Here is a 10,000-nt window from a genome sequence, read left to right on the forward strand (position 1 = left end):
GCGTGAGTAGAAGCGGGAGAGTTTAAGGGAAGGGAGAGTGGGGGAAGGGGGGAAGAATTGCACCCCGAGCGACCCCTGGCAACCCCGCCCAGCAACAACAACTTGGCGCCGCGCGGAACGTCCTCTTTCTATTTATTTTCGTCCGCGCCGACACTTTCGCTGGGCCGACCCTTCATCCCTATAGTCTTATCCACCATATTAATACGCCGCCGGTAACTTACGATGCGATTACGATTCCGACTTTATTTATGGCCACAAATTACAGAGCCGAAGAGGAAAGGGAACTGCATTAATACCTCAAATTCTTCATGGTGATTACGAGCGCCCGAGACCCGAGCCTGGAGTGCGGCCGCCCAACGATACTGAATTCTCTGGGGATAAATTTCGGCTGATTAAATCTTATCGGCAGAAAATAACATCATGCTTATCTTAGCCTTTTATTCCCTCCTCACGCTGACATTTACTACCCATGGTGAGGGAAGAGGAGAGAGAGTGCGGGAGATGGGTGGTGGTGGTGGTGGTGTTGGTGGTGGAGAGCGAGCGACGAGACGCAGTCGTTTCGCTCGCGGGCTCCGTCGCGGCCTTGCTCGCCACGCCATTCATTCATTCAAAACTCCCGCCGCCTGAAATACCCCCGCTCCCTGCCGCCTCCTGCACCGCCCACGCCCATTAAACCCTATGCAGAGTGAGTTGACTGATGGCACACGGAACAGCCACCCTGCACTGCATCCAACAACACACTGTTACTTTCGTTGCGTCACCGCCAATTGTTTACATACGCCCAAGGTGCACTTTGCTGTGTTGAAATTTTTGAATCCGATTTTAAATCCCCCGCGGCCTGAGACCCGGTGCCCCGATCTGACCTTGACCACTGCGCGGAGGCATGAAAGTGCTGAAGATCGGCCTCGGTGGTCAGGAAGACGTAATTGGGCGTCGCAGGGACCGATAATTATTAGTTTAACTGCGACCGGATGCCAGCAGTTTGGTATAAGGCTGGCCCGGGCAGCATCCTGAGAGACATCGCCGCCACCGCTCCGCCACTTTCCCCCGCCATCGACACCACAGCGGCACCGCCCTCCAGAACCTTCCTTCTGGCCTGCCTCCTCTCTGGATCCCGGATCCTCAGCGACAAAACTCTCCACAGACATGTTTTAAGTCCCATCCCGCCCCGTCCCGCAGACCGCAGCGCCCCGCGACCACACACGCGCACCGGGCTGCGCTTGTGGCGAGGGAAATTAGAAACCTACGCGAGACCAGAGATGTCGTCCTTATCTGCAAAATGGGCGGCCTTGTCCGTGCTGGAGGCAGCTCGCTACAAAAAAAATACACATAAATGTAATTAAAGTGAATTAATACGTCTCCTCCCTCTCCCTTCATCTTGCTGCCCCGACGACATTCCTTCCCGGATCGTGCAGGGAGGAGCCTGGGTACTTTGGCCGCAGCTCGTCTTCGCTAGGAGGGGAAGGGGAGCAGGGACAGCCCTCTTCTCCGACGGGCCCCAAACAGCGGCTCGCGGGGAGGCGGACGATCGCCGCCGCCCAGACCCGACATAAAATCTGACGCGAAGGGGAGAAGCGTGTCAGGCTGTACTCCTTGCAGGGCGAGACCAGTTGTGAGTGTGGGCGGCCAGACGGGCGGGGCTCCTACAGCAGTGGAGGGGCGGCGGTGGTGGTGACCCGTGGCGGCGGCGCAGGGGGAAGGAGAAAGGGGAGGTGGGGTGGTGACAGAGGAGGTGCCGTCACGAGGGCCACCATTACTGGCACTTTTTCCTCGCCGCCTCTGTTCTCTCGCCACACCACCGCCATCACTCCTTGCTGCTCCTCCTCCTCCTCTCTTGCACTCCCTTTCATAACACTCATCCCACCCATCCCCCGTTCTCTGTCTCTCTCCTGACACTCAATCTCTTTTCCGCCAGCCACACACACACACACACACACACACACACACACACACACACACACACACACATACACACAGTGACAACACAATGGGTCACGCGGGTCGCCCACTGTTGCCAACACACGCCATCAGGATGACTCTGACGTAACCAAGTCGGTCACCTCAATGAGAGGAAGGAAGGAGACGGCACCAGTATTGCTTTCTCTTTTCCCCCTTCTCTAGTTCCTTTTTTCTCCCTCCCTTCCCACACCGCCCCTCCCTCCGTGTCTCCTACATCAGCTGTATCTCCATCTCTCTCACCTTTTTTCAACCCCCTTCTCCTCGAGTTATCTCTCTTCCCACGCCCCTCGCTCTCCCACCCCCTGCCTTCCTCCTCCTCTATCCAGCCCCTAGCGTTCTGAGCCACAAGTCCGAGTGACCCGAGGTGCCTCACGCCCAAGACCACAGGTGAGATAATCCCCGTTGTGCCTTGACTCTTTACGATAGCCAGTTGTGGTGAGGCAGCGGAGGGGCGGGGCCACCCACCCACTGACACCACTGACACCACCCCTACCACCCTACAGGTACGCCGCCTACACCATCACCCTCACACCCCCTCACACCTTTCCCTGCCTTCCTTCCCATAGGTCATATTTGCCCTCGTCTGACCCGCCGCCCACACCACCCAGCATATATTACGGTGAGAGTTTGGGGAGAAATGGCGTGCCCCTCCCTGGCTGTGTGCATGGGTACGGCCCAACGCGCTTAAAGGGCGTGCAGGCGGGATGGATGGCACTGTCTTTCCCCAGCGAGTGACGAACTGGGTGTTTTGGCAGCGGATTCCATTCATGAGTGGCGTGTGGGAAGTGGCGTGGCGAAGTGAACACGCACACGCCGCTCACCTACACTGACCCCTGCAGGTGTAAGTGCCGTGTGCAGGCGAGCGACAGGTGAGCGTCTCAAGTTACGACAGGTTTAACCATTTGATTGGTAGGACTTCTCCCAATGCTTGATAAAATGTTGCGCTGTAAGTTTCATGATTTCTGCAAGCATCAGAGACAGCGGGGAGTGATCGAGGCGTTCAAACATTTAGTGTTGGCAGTTTTATTTTTCTGTTAAAATCGTGAAGGGTTGCACCTATGAAGAGTAACAATTGTCATATTTTAATTTGAAGTTAAACTTTTTAAAGATAACGTCCCTCTGAGCAACAAACGCAATTTCTATTCTAATTTAGCGGACAGAATGAAATAAAAAAAATGTCATCATGACACAATTTAATATTAAGATCAGGCTTTTATATTCATATGTTTATTTATCTATAATTCATGATTGTGCTACTAGATGATCTTCCTAATAGTAATATATATACAGATATATATATATACGAGTATATATATATATATATATATATATATATATATATATATATATATATATATATATATATATATATATATATATATATATATATATATATATATAATAAAAACAAAATAAAATAAGTACTCAAAATACGATATTGTACGAGTATCTATCTTTCAATATCTGCGTGCGCTGAAATGAAGCGTATTGACCTGTATGGCTTCTACTTGAGCACAACACTGCCTGATAACGACACCTGTTATATGACGGACTATGTAACTTTTACTAAACAAAATAAAAAATAAAAATAAATAAATAAACAAATAAAACTGCAGGATATTCGTGTTACTTTGAACTTGTAGATACATTTCTAAGCGCAAGGAAGACCCGTAGCAGCCAGAGGGCTAACAAAATGGTCTAGTGCAAGTCTTGAGCATGATTCCAGGTGACACCAGCAACAGCATGAGGAAGGATCGAGTATTTCTACCCTTCCAAATGTCCGTAGTTTTATTCCTGCTGAGTGAAATTCTCTGGAGTCACTCAGATGAAACAAGAAGTGTAAATGTTAACAACACTCAATATGCAAATAAGTTTGTGCACTCAGCCAAGTACGAGTAGTGAACGTATTCTTTTTCCTGTGAGTACGACGCATCTTTGGTTACTAAGTAGGCATTGCATAAACTGCTTTGATTAGGAGAGGGCGTCATGTGGCCTCCTTAGTGCGCCGATAAAATGTTAAATCAGTCAATCAGCTATTTTTGCTCGACTTGTTGCGGCTTTATAATATTCCTCAATTACTTACCCTTCAAGCGGCGCCATATGACCTTGATGAGACGCCAAAAATATCGATCGATCAATTGGTTACTTTCCCTTAGAGCGCCACTTTATGACTCTGGTTGCGGCTCAAAAATATATATTGGTCGATCAAACAGTCAATTAATAAATAAATAGTAAATAAATAAATAAACTAGTTTTGTTTGAAGTGACGCTATTATAATTTTATTGAGGCATCAACATACCGATCAGCCAAGCAATGAGCAAGTTTCATTGGGAGCGACGCAACTTGATTTTCTTATTGCGTCACCATAATGTCAATCAATCAGTCAACTACGTTCATGTGAAGCGGCGCCACATGACCACCGTGCTGCAGCGCCAAAACATGGGTGAATGAATGAAGTACTTTCGTCCACAGCGGAACCATCTCACACTGTTGTCGCGGCGCCAAAACATCGATTAGTCAGTCAAATCAACTGCTTGGTTTAGGCGACACGCAGCACCGCGCAGGATACTCGTCCTCACATCTTGCACCCCTTCCGTATCGGACACTTAGGGGACAGCGCTCCCCGTCACACCTGTGGGAACGGTTATATATAAGTGCATAATACTGATAACGCTCCTCAGCCTGTCACTTGACGTAGCATCTAACAGTATCCAGTCTATTTATATTTGTCTATCTTTTATCTTTTGTTATACTTTTTTCCTTTATGTATGCCGCACTTCAAATACTTTATTATTTTTATCACAAAGATTTTGTAATTCTATTTTATGTATTTATTCATTGATTTATTCTATTTATCTATTTTGAGAGAGAGAGAGAGAGAGAGAGAGAGAGAGAGAGAGAGAGAGAGAGAGAGAGAGAGAGAGAGAGAGAGAGAGAGAGAGAGAGGTTAATATTTCAAACCTTAACAAAGGAGGGTTTGAACAACTTACGTTACTTTTTTATTTAATTTTTCGCTTCTGCACAGAGTAGGTACAATGTGTGTGTATGCATGTACCTATGTATGTAAGAATATATGAACATATGTATATGGTATAATTTCTTGCACAGTAAATTGAATACACCGCCTTTATAATTTTGAGAAAAAGAGAAAAAAAATAATGATAATCTCATTTAGGCGATCGAAGGCCTCAGGTATGTTATTTTTGTATTCCCAATTTAGATTTTGGCTTGAGTGCAGTAATGTTCATAATTAATCTATTACGAGTATGTAGACTATTACGAGTATGTAATCTTTTCTCGATCTTTTGGGGGAGACAAAGGCAGACAGGTAACGTATTATGTCCTAGAAGACTCAACTGCGCTTTCTTCTCCATTCTCGGGACAATATTTCGTATATTTTGTACATAGTCTTTAACACAACTAATTTATCACTTTATCTTGTATTTTTTCTTCTATTAAAGAGACGGAGAGAGATAAAGCAATAAGATCCCCAAGTGACTGGATAAACTGCATTACTTTCCATCTCTCTCTCTCTCTCTCTCTCTCTCTCTCTCTCTCTCTCTCTCTCTCTCTCTCTCTCTCTCTCTCTCTCTCTCTCATTACTTTTTTTTTTTTTTAAGGGCATTAGTTTTGAGTACAGTACACCTCGGCCTGGGTAGGGACAAGATGCGAGCTGATACGGCATGATAGGAGCTCCACTACCTAGGAAGGCCAGGGTCGACAACCTCACGCTACTGTTATCACACATGCCCGGCTCCCGCGCCACCATGTGAGGAGAGAGACTGAGCGAACGAGGGGAGGGGGAGAGAAGGGAGAGGGCGAGGGGGCAGAGTATAGATGGGAGGTGGGGGATACTCCTCTAACACATCCGACCCTTAGCTTCCTCCCTCCCTCCTAGCTCTCTCTTTCATCATCACCACCACCACCACCACCACCACTGCTATTACTACCACTACCACCACTATTACTAAGCCGACTCACCACCACCACCACTTTCAACTAGCACTGAGTTCACGCTACTACTACTACTCTACTACTACTACTACTACACACACACACACACACACACACACACACGTACCCTACCGCCCACTGCGAGACGGGATGGGCGGAGCAGCGCAGATCACAGTTAACACACCCTCCACCCAAATTCTCTTCCATAATATTTGTAAGAGAGAGAGAGAAAGAGAGAGAAAGAGAGAGAGAGAGAGAGAGAGAGAGAGAGAGAGAGAGAGAGAGAGAGATCCAACACCCCCGGGAGAGAGTAAATGGCCCACAACAGAGATAAACAACACAGGGCATTAAGGCCGGTTTTACTGCTATGAATACCCGCCAGAGGCACCCGTATGGCGTAGCGGACAGAGCCACCCTCCTCGTGAAGTCACAATGTCAAGGCTAGAGTCAGTCTGTTACAGCAGGACGCGAGGACCTGCAATATTTATCCCTTTTAAGGTGAGTTTGTGGGTTGGAGTGCATATTATGAGCAAGCAGACGAGGCATGAGGGAAGAACGTGCTACATAACTCATGGGAAAGAATGCATGTGTATGTGTGTGTGTGTGTATGTGTGTGTGTGGTGTGTTTCCTTTTGGTAATGGAATCTATGAAGTATATTGCAAGTGATGGAGAAAGAGGAGGAGGAGGAGGAGAAGGAAGAGGAGGAGGAGGAGAAGGAGGAGGAGGAGGAGGAGGAGGAGGAGGAGGAGGAGGAGTAGGAGGAGGTGATGGTGGAGATGGGTAAGGGTAGTGATGGGGGAGGTGTTAGTGTGGGAGGAGATAGGTGGGTGGGTGGAGGTGGGGGTGATTGGGGATAGTGTGGATGGTGGTTGGGAGAGGTGGGGGAGGGGGAGAAGGAAGGAAGATGATGTCATGTGTATGTGTTAAAGGTTCCTCCCTTCCTTTACCTCCTTCTCCTCCTCCTCCTTGTACTCCTCTCTTCCACCCTTTACACCCAACCGTGACCCGTTCTATCCTCCACATTACCGCCTCCACCTTCGCTCCACCATCTCTCCGGCGTCCCTCCACCCTCTCCGCCCACCGTCCTTTTCACGCGAGTCTAGTCTACAATAGATCGAGTTAGAGAGAACTGTAGAAGAGTAGCTAGGAATGTACGAGGAGGAGGAGGAGGAGGAGGAGGAGGAGGAGGAGGAGGAGGAGGAGGAGGAGGAGGAGGAGGAGATAGAAAATAACATACAGAGGTTAATGCCCTAACATAAAAAAAGCCAAATAGCTTCACTTCCCATTTATTAACAGTACCAGAGAGAGAGAGAGAGAGAGAGAGAGACTACACACACACACGCACACACACACACACACACATGGATACAGTGAGTTGTTATTGGTTGGTTGGTCGACTTTCTGTTGCTCTGAGTCACTGTTTGCTGTGAACGACTCGTCTTCTCTCTCTCTCTCTCTCTCTCTCTCTCTCTCTCTCTCTCTCTCTCTCTCTCTCTCTCTCTCTCTCGTGTCTGTTGTGTGCTATCGGCAACGGTTGGGAGACGTTGGAAATACCGAGGTATCAGTAGGGTTGTGTGTGTATGTGTGTGTGTGTGTGTGTGTGTGTGTGTGTGTGTGTGTGTGTGTGTGTGTAAGTTATTACTGATCGTTCATTCGTACGTACATTCGACCATCACTTCCGTAGAGTTTCCTGTGCTAAGCTCCCACCGTGTGTCAACGTCAACACACACACACACACACACACACACACACACACACACACACACACACACACACACACATGGGAACGACCTCCTCCACTTGGAAGCTTCAGTGCTGACTTTGTATGTTTCTTGAGCATCCTTGAGAGAGAGAGAGAGAGAGAGAGAGAGAGAGAGAGAGAGAGAGAGAGAGAGAGAGAGAGAGAGAGAGAGAGAGAGAGAGAGAGAGAGAGAGAGAGAGAACTTAGACAGACAGAGACACACGGACAAACGAACAGACAGACAGAGAGATAGAAAGGCTGACAGACTGAGATAAAGACAAAGTTTGAGGCAGGCAAAACAGACTGACTCAACGACTGACAGACAGACAAGAAACACGCAGCGATGAATAGATATGCTAACAGGGTTGCAAATAAACAGAAGGACAGACAAACAGATGAGCACACAGTGAAACAGGCAGACAGACAACATTGTTATCACCGCCACCACTACTACCACAAGCAACACCATCATAACATCAACAAAGGAACACGAAGGAACACAAAGGAGGAACGCACGGCAGCATACCTGTTAGCATTAGGTGGGTGGTGTGATGCATTACAAAGGAACAAAAAGGAAGAAAGGTACACAAGCCTAACTCAACAATGCTACAAACCTAACCTCACAAACTTAACAAAACCTAACTTAACAAACCTAATAAAACCTAACTTAACTAAGATAACAAGCCTAACAAACCTAATTTAACAAAGCTACACAAAGGAGGAAACCTGGGGATAGCACAGGCGAAGGCTCCTCAACAACCCCGGCAAGAGTAGAGCGGAGGGGCCGAGGTGCACCCCAGCAGTCGCCGCTAGAGGCACCTGGCGAGGCCACAGACCCCGGCCGAGACACGACCTTGCGAGAAGGCAGGTGAAGGAACAAGGAACAGGTTGGGCGGCTGGCTGGACGACGACTCCTGCTCCTGACGGGGGAGTGTGCTGCGCCACGTGGGCCGTTCCAAATAACTCCAACTCATCCCTCCCCCAACTATCTCTCTCTCTCTCTCTCTCTCTCTCTCTCTCTCTCTCTCTCTCTGTTGGGCATGCATGGAACCATCCTCTCCGCCAAGGTCACAGTACTTCTTATCCACCGGGCGAACCAACCGGGCGGGCGTGCCAATAGGCTAGACGGTTCAATGGCCAGTAATGAGTAGTTTGTGCCCTTCACACGACCTTGTCAACACCGCCACCGCCACCACCATCACCACATCACCTCCGCCGCCGCTGCCGCCACCGCTATCCTCCTCAACGCGATTTATAATTATTTAGTGGTGCTTGTGTAAGATCTTTCTTCATCTCTCTCTCTCTCTCTCTCTCTCTCTCTCTCTCTCTCTCTCTCTCTCTCTCTCTCTCTCTCTCTCTCTCTCTCTCTCTCTCGCAGCATCCAGTTTGTGTGAGGAACGAATACCTGGGAGGATCCTGTTGCGACGCGCGGCTCTCGGTCTATGTTGCGTTCTTGTTCTGGCAATGGTGGTGGTGGTAGTGGCAGTGGTAGCGGTGGTGGTGAGATTTTTCGTTCTTTGCACCATTGCGACTGCTACTCGTACTACTGTTGTTACTGTTATTGGTGTTGCTGTTGTTGTTGTTGTTATTGTTGTTGTTGTTGTTGACGCTGCTACCGCCGCCACCCAAACCAATGCCACCGCCACCACTGTTTCATTCACTAAAGGCTCATTCATGAATAGTGTTACACATCTGGCGTGGTGGTGGTGGTGGTGGTGGTGGTGGTGGTGGTAATGATCCCTTCAGCATGCTCGCATTTTCTCCCTCCTTCTCCTCCTCCTCCTTTCGTCCTTCCTCTCCAGACTCAACACCATCTTCCTCATCCTCCTCCCCTCGTTCTTCTCTTCTTCTTCCTTCTCTTGTTTCCCAAACTCCTCCTTTATCTTCTCCTCCCTCTCCTTCTTCTCTGCCTCATCCTACTCTTCCTCTTCCTCGTTATTCAGCTTTTTCTGCCTTTTCTTCCTACTCTTCCTCTTCTTCTCACTTCTACTACCAGTACTGCAACTTTGCTTCTCATTCAGCTCCTAATTCGTTGCTTCTCTTATTTTTTAATTATCTTAACCTACTTTTTTTCTAATGCTTTTCTGTATTTAATTATCTTTTCTTCTTCTTTCCTCCTCCACCTCCTCCTTCTCCTCCTCCTTCAAGAACAAAGGTGGGGTGCAGAAAGACTTCTAAAAAACTACCCCAGACACAGCCATTCCTCCCTGTTCCTGTGTCTGCTCACTCCCTCACTCCCTTTTGCCCGGCCCTCCTCGTGCAAAGACTCCTGCTCCTCCCCTATCCCCCTACCCTGCCCCAGAAGAACGTCTACCACCCCTCCCCTCCCCTCCCTTACCCCCAG

The sequence above is a fragment of the Scylla paramamosain genome, chromosome 9 (assembly GCF_035594125.1).
Source record: "Scylla paramamosain isolate STU-SP2022 chromosome 9, ASM3559412v1, whole genome shotgun sequence".
Taxonomy (NCBI): Eukaryota; Metazoa; Arthropoda; class Malacostraca; order Decapoda; family Portunidae; genus Scylla; species Scylla paramamosain.